Source organism: Pteropus medius, unplaced genomic scaffold, assembly GCF_902729225.1.
Source record: "Pteropus medius unplaced genomic scaffold, Ma_sr-lr_union100, whole genome shotgun sequence".
NCBI lineage: Eukaryota > Metazoa > Chordata > Mammalia > Chiroptera > Pteropodidae > Pteropus > Pteropus medius.
In genome coordinates, this window is record NW_024352148.1 from 20,125 (window position 1) to 27,519 (window position 7,395).

At 44.8% G+C, this 7,395-nt stretch overlaps 1 long non-coding RNA gene across 3 annotated transcripts; it reads right to left on the reverse strand.

Annotated features, from left to right (window-relative positions):
- Nucleotides 1–4,660: 4,660 nt before the first annotated feature.
- Nucleotides 4,661–7,027, reverse strand: LOC120589326 (uncharacterized). 3 transcript variants are annotated; one of them, XR_005649451.1, is made up of 2 exons: nucleotides 6,752–7,027; nucleotides 4,661–5,917 (listed from the first exon to the last, which is right to left on the reverse strand). It is a non-coding gene; the product is annotated as an uncharacterized LOC120589326 (long non-coding RNA). The 3 variants fall into 3 exon arrangements; XR_005649450.1 differs by having other exon boundaries at nucleotides 4,661–5,926; XR_005649452.1 differs by having other exon boundaries at nucleotides 4,661–5,950.
- Between the last annotated feature and the right edge of the window lie 368 nt (nucleotides 7,028–7,395).

Sequence of the window (7,395 nt, forward strand, 5' to 3'; positions counted from 1 at the left end):
CTTGAGAGTCAGAGACTCCACATACAAGAGAGAGGAATAGAATGGGAACTTGGATATATAAGACATCTTGAGCTAAGGATATGGTAAGGTGCCTGGGGGATTTCAAAGGGTCATTGCAGGATGATAAGAACAGATATTTAGTACACATTAGTTTGCCCAGCCCTATAGGTGGGTTGAATGGAGATGATGGCTGATGATCTCCTATTCTATGGGCAAGGCTCTCCATTCAAATAGTTCTGGATAGTTAAAAGGCGGGGCAGTAGTTTCTCTTCAGCCAGAAGATAAACTTACCCTTAGCTGGAAACAATCTGAATATCTCTGGGTAACCTGTTCTGAACTCCCACGCCTTCATTTTAAAATGACTGCCACAAGAAGGATAAGATTATCTAAAAGGAGAGTTGGAGCCAAACTACTTCTGGCAGGTGAAATAAATTAAGTTTACCTGTGAACATAGCTAACGTTTCCTCTTAATTTTTGTGAAAAGGCATTTACGATTTGTATTTGTCCTTGGCGAGGGAGCCTTGGAGCCACAGAAGTAGTTTGTGCTTTCAAAAACACTCTAGACGTTCATTTTTTTCTTTAGTATATTATTATGAAACGATATTAAATTAGTCACTTAACCAAAGTGACAAAGCAAAACTTTGGTTCTTAGGATTGAGGAAATTATCTCTTAAGTCATCGAGCACTTGATTAAGACGGAAAACTATTTTAAGAAAGCAGTCTTTGATTTGTAGGCAGAAAACTTTTCATAATATCTTATCTGGAGCAGAAGGATGCGGGAAAACTTTGTCCTTCTAAAGAAAGAATAACTAAACTCTGCTTCTACAAAAGTTTTCTTTTGGTATTTAAATTTTTCCTTCGTTAAATTTATTCCAATCTCATTCAACTTAACTGTCTACAAAATTTCCTCTCCCAAGATGTCACCTCACAAGCCCCCTACAACACTCCTTTTCACAGATTTTTTTTTCCAGTTTTCCTCGTTCCCATTCTGCAAGAACCAGCCTTACATTAGGACAAGGTTAATTTCCTTTCCCTCTAAAGGTTTAAGGAAGAGCGCAAAACCTCCAAATCTCTTTATTCACACAGGACTCAACTCGATTAGCTTATCAATGGAAGGAGCTGTTAGCCTGGGGGAAAGGCAGGCTAGAATTAAGGTAGAAGCAATTCCCATTACATTTAGACCAATACACTCTAATATCTTTAATTCCTGTGTACTATGAAGCAAAAAATAGACACACTTACATTCAGTACTCTTCACCCTCACTACCTGACACCACGAAATTAAAATAAAAAAAGAAGAATTTTCCACACCGAGCTGGTCTCTCTCCCGGGTCCTCTAGAGACTGACACCCCCTATTGTCACCCCTCAGCACTCCTGGGACACAAAGCTTCTCCTCACCTTTTCTCACCATGTCTGTCCAAGGAGCAGCTCCGAGGGCTGCAGAAGTACAGCAACTGCCTCAGCACAGTGGAGCCACCTCGAGAAGCTTCATGGGATTCCTGAAAAGGTGAAGCCTTGTCTGCGTGCACGAGAAGCCACCTGCTCTACGTGGATTTCTGCTGGGTCAAGCAGAAACGTGAGGGTTCCATGGGGGTCTCTTGACCTGAGTAACCCACCGTAAATGCACACAGTGTTGTGACCGAAATAACCAGGCCCAACTCGAGTGCTCTAGTCCAAGAGACAGTTTATTAGCCGGTGGCTGTCCTTGCAAAGGAGCAGCCCTGAGATGCAGGGGCACAAAGGTTTTAAACCCTCGATTCCATCCCCCACATCCTTAATCTTTACACAAAAGACTATATCTCCTCCATTCATTAACTGATAACTAAGAGGTGGGTAAGCAAGCCGGGGTACAGAAGCAGAATGCATCATTGTTAAAATATTTTGTACCTATAGGCAGTGATCCGGCCAGTAAATCCCTTTAGTTAATAAATTTTTAGCAGAAAACTAACTAGAAGTGAGACGTGGCGGTTAGCACGTACCATGTCTTATCCTTAACCTATTGTTTCTAAAGGTGAGGTCACTACATTCCCCACTGGTTTTCTTTACAGTGACTCAATCTTCGAGTCAGAAGTTGGAATTCTCGGCCAACTCGTCGGGGCCGTACTCCTAAAATTAAAATCTTTGCCCCGGTCATGTGAGACTGTACTAAACTTCTAAGCCACTTTAGTAAGCAGGGTCCAAAAATTAATAATAATATCAGCATAATTAATGGCCCTGCTATGGCTGACAATAGCGTGGTTAGCCAGGAATTTTCATTAAATCAAGACTCATACCAGTTACTGCCCTGCCTTAATTTTTTATTTCTATCCTTCACCCTCTGTCTAATTAATGCTAAACTATCCCTAATAATACCAGAATGATTAACATAAAAACAGCAAGTTTCTCCTAATGCTACACACAAACCTCCTTGCTTAAGAAATAAGAGATCTAAACCTCTCCTATTCTGCAGTACTACTTCAGCTAAGGAATTAAGAGATGTTATTAGTATTCCTAATAGTTGTTAACTGGGTAGGAGTTAAGTCCTTTAACCCTTCATTATTAGACCCGACAGGACCTATGGCTATCGACGGTATCCGGACAGGCTTTTTTTGTATTGTCATTAACATTCCGGGATCATCTCCAGAAACATACAACCTTAATCCCCAAGTTTTCCCAGTCACCCAAGATGGATCTTCCCAATTTTTGACAGTAAAAACGACAGGATTGCATTTCCCTGCTGTGGCACAGGAAGACTGACTAGGTCGTGTAAGAGTCAGAAAGGGGTCTGTGTTCTTCCAAGGGGCTATGGTCTCACAACCCCAATGACCACAATAATATTGGTTAGGCTTATTGCAAGTGCTTTGATCTTCTCTAGGACACATATATAACTGCACTTGTTGGATACCCTTTTCATAATTTTTAACTCCACAGCCCCACCACGGTCCTGATCCTGCTAGCATCTGTTTTTTTGTTTGCTTATTTAATTCCTCCCCAAGTATATTACACAAATTTACATGAAATGTAGGCTGGTACATAGTCTGGTTTACTAATATGGAGATACCTGTTTCTGATTTAATCAATTCCCATTGAGCCTGTTGAGGTTGATGAGGGTTCCCATGTACATTGGTAATAAGAACTAACCCTAACACAATTATTCCCGTGAGAGTCTTATCTTGAGTGGATCCTCTGTGGGTGTTGCTTTCCATTTCTCCTTTTCTGGGGGAGGTTGAGCTGCCTTAAGGCGAGTATGGTGAATCGAATGTCTTTTTCCTGCAACTTTGACAGCCGTTGGTGTGGTCAGGATTACTGGAAACGGACCATCCCACCGGGGCTCTAGGCTAGCAGGCTGAATCTTCTTTATCCACACCCAATCACCTGGATGATGTGGGTGAGGTTGTGATGTCCCCGGAGTCGGTCTAGTAGCTTTAATCAAGCCCTTGACTTGATTTTGGGTTTGTTGCAAGGCCTGTAGAGACTTAAGGAGACTTGTGTCATTACTTATTGTAACCTTTTCAATTACAATTTTAGGGAGTAAAGGGGGAGGTCTCCCAAACATTTCATAAGGGGAAATTCCCATAATATATGGAGTACACCGGGCCCGTAACAAAGCAAAAGGAAGAAGGCTCACCCAATTCTCCCCAGTTTCCAGCTTAAATTTAGTTAAAGTTTCCTTAAGTGTTCTATTCATCCTTTCTACTTGTCCTGAACTCTGAGGTCTGTAAATACAATGTAATTTCCAATTAATCCCTAATACCTTAGCTAACATTTGACTTGTTTGGGCAATGAATGCCGGGCCATTGTCGGACCCCAGTGATAAGGGCAAACCGAATCGAGGTACTATTTCTGTGAGTAATTTCTTAGCTACTACTTGTGCAGTCTCCTTTCTAGTGGGGAAGGCCTCGGTCCATCCAGAGTAGGTGTCGATGAAAACCAGAAGATACTTAAACCCGAAAGTGCCAGGGGCAACTTCTGTAAAGTCTACCTCCCAATGTTCTCCAGGAGCTTGTCCTTTCTGTCGCACGCCACTGCCTCCTGTTGCAGTGGAGCAAGAGTTGACTTGTGCACATATTGGGCATCGCGCACTTACATCCCGAGCCTTTGAGGTTAGTCCAGGAATATAATAGTCTCTTTTTAGCAGTTCAATTAACTTAGTTCCTCCAAGATGGGTAGCGTTATGCATTTGATTGATTAAATGGCTGCCAAGAGCGGCAGGGAGGAGTGGCCTTCCATCTGGAATCCAAAGCCACCCATTTTCAAACTTCCCGTGCAGTTGCTTCCCCAACTCTATATCTTGGGGGCTATAGTTTGGAGCCTGTACCAAGGGGGGCACAAGAAGGGGACCAATTATAACGTTAGTCCCCACTGGTTTTCTGGCTACTTCCTTTGCTGTTTTATCTGCCAAGCGGTTTCCTTTTTCTACCACTCCTTTCCCTTTTTGATGGCCGGGGCAATGGATAATAGCCACTTTCTTAGGTAGCCAGATAGCCTCCAAAAGAGCCAAAATCTGCTCCTTGTTCTTAATTTCCTTTCCCCCTGATGTTAAATAGTCCTCTTTCCTTGTACAGGGCTCCATGTACATGTGCCGTTGCAAAGGCATATCGGCTATCAGTGTAGATGTTAACAGTTTTCCCTCGAGCCCATTTAAGAGCTTCAGTTAATGCCATGAGCTCGGCCTTCTGGGCTGAAGTCCCTTGTCCGAGAGCCTGAGCCCAAACCACAGTGTCATCGGCAACTACCGCTGCTCCCTCATACCTGACGCCTTCTGTGACATAACTGCTTCCGTCCGTGTACAGGGTGGCGTCTGGGTTGAGCCAAGGCTCATCTCGTAAGTCAGGTCTTACCCCAGTTATGCTTTCAAGCAGGTCACTGCAATCATGTACAGGTTCCTGAGGATCATCATCTGGGAGCAAGGTTGCTGGATTCAATATTGTCGGTTTAGCAAATTGAACCTGTGGAAGGTTTAATAAGAGTACCTGGTATTGGGTGATTCGAGCGTTCGATATCCATCGCTCGGGTGGTCCCTTCAGGAGCCGCTCCACAAAGTGAGGTCCGATAACAGTCACAGGCTGCCCAAGCGTCAATTTGTGGGCTTCTTTCACTAGAACTGCCGTGGCTGCAACGGCCCTCAGACAATTAGGCCACCCTGCAGCCACGTAATCTAACCTTTTAGATAAGTGTGCAACTGGTCTTTTCCACGGTCCCAGCATCTGAGTTAATACCCCTAGTTATCTTCCAGAAGAATTGGGGTGCTTGTATTTTTCTTGTCACCTTTTGGTTGCTTGGGACACTCATTCTTCCAGTGCCCTTTCTGTTTGCAATATGCACATTGGTCTTTTTCAAGGCCAACCTGTTTACTTCCTGGTCCAGGTGGCCCGATAAATCCTGATCTTCCTCCTCGGCCCCTTCCTCTTCCTCTGCCTGGCATAGGTCCCTTCCCCACAAACATTATTTTCTGCACATCGTCTCTATTGTTGAAAACTTTCTGGGCTATTTCTAGCAATTTGGATAAATTCTCTCCCTCAAAACCTTCTAGCTTCTGTAACTTTCTCCTAATATCTGGGGCCGACTGGCTCACAAAGGCCAAATTAATGGCTCTTCTATTGTTGGGGTCCTCCGGGTCAATAGGTGTATACAAGCGGTAAGATTCTAATAGTCTCTCTAAAAATGCTGCAGGTGACTCATCCTTGGTCTGAATTACTTTGCTTACCTTGGACAGATTTATTGGTCTACGTGCAGCAGCCCGGAGTCCCTGTAGCAGGAACTGGCGATACCTTAGGAGAGCCTCCTTACCTTGATCCGTATTGGGATCCCACTGGGGACGCTGAGTAGGAAACACAGCCTGTATCCTGGTTAAGTCTGCTGTTGGCAGCCCATTCAGGTCCGTGACTTCTCTGGCTGCCTCCCGCAAAATCCTTTTTCCTCAGTGGTGAATAAAACCTGCAAAAGCTGCTGACAATCATCCCAAGTGGGCTGATGGGTAAAAAAATTGACTCTAGAAGGCAGGTTAATCCTTGTGGTTTTTCTGAAAAGGATGGCGTTTGCAATTTCCAATTATATAAATCACTAGTACTGAACGGCGAGTAGATGACAGTAGGCTCACCTCCACCTCCTGGAATCACCTTCAATGGGGCTTGAACAGATACTGGCTCTTTCAGGGAGGTTGAATCAGGGGAAGGTGGCCTACGACCCCTAGACCAGGTTACAGGAGGTTCTGGTCTTTCCAGAGGAGGACGTCCACTCCCATCACCATGATAGGGTGGTGGATACCAGTCATCCTCCGACGGAGGGCCCTGCAACACTGGTGGGGGCTTCTTAAGACCTTGGAGTATGGCTGCCATTACAGTAACAGGGGCATGACTGCAATTCTGTAAGTACTTAGGGGCATCAGAAACAACGTCAATCCATACATCAATATAAGGAATTTGGTCAGGATGCCCTGGGTTCCCATAAACAACACCCCGAACCCGAAATGCAGTCTGTAAATTAAATGATCCCTCGGAGGGCCATCCTACTCCGAAGGTCGGCCAATCTAGTTGACAAAACCGCTGCAAATCAAAAGGGGTTACTAAAGCACCATAAGCCTTTGCCCTGTGACGGAAATCTTTAAAGTGATTAAGCATGCATTGAAGCGGTGTTAGCTTACCCTGTGATTGTCCCATAGTTCCACAGTAAAGCACACGAAGCAACACAAGAAAAACAGACACAGACTAACGAACCAAAAAACAAGACTGAGAAAACTGTCGTCACAGTCTCAGTCGACCGCCGACTTACTTGTCGCGTCCGACGTCCGCACGGTCCTGGGGCCCCTACCAAAAACTGCCTCAGCACTCCCAAGATCACGCTCCACAAAGCAAGAAACCACGGGCGGTGGGCTAGGGCAAGTGCCCTAGAGGCCTCCCCAACCGCAAATGGTCCAACGCCCTGGTGCACTGATCAATTTTCCCACAACGAGAAGATCTCGCTGGGGCCTCCAAATGTTGTGACCGAAATAACCAGGCCCAACTCGAGTGCTCTAGTCCAAGAGACAGTTTATTAGCCGGCGGCTGTCCTTGCAAAGGAGCAGCCCCGAGACGCAGGGGCACAAAGGTTTTAAACCCTCGATTCCATCCCCCACATCCTTAATCTTTACACAAAAGACTATATCTCCTCCATTCATTAACTGATAACTAAGAGGTGGGTAAGCAAGCCGGGGTACAGAAGCAGAATGCATCATTGTTAAAATATTTTGTACCTATAGGCAGTGATCCGGCCAGTAAATCCCTTTAGTTAATAAATTTTTAGCAGATAACTAACTAGAAGTGAGACATGGCGGTTAGCACATACCATGTCTTATCCTTAACCTATTGTTTCTAAAGGTGAGGTCACTACAACAGCCTGAAGACCTGACACTAGTGCAGGCTGGCCTTGCCCTAAAT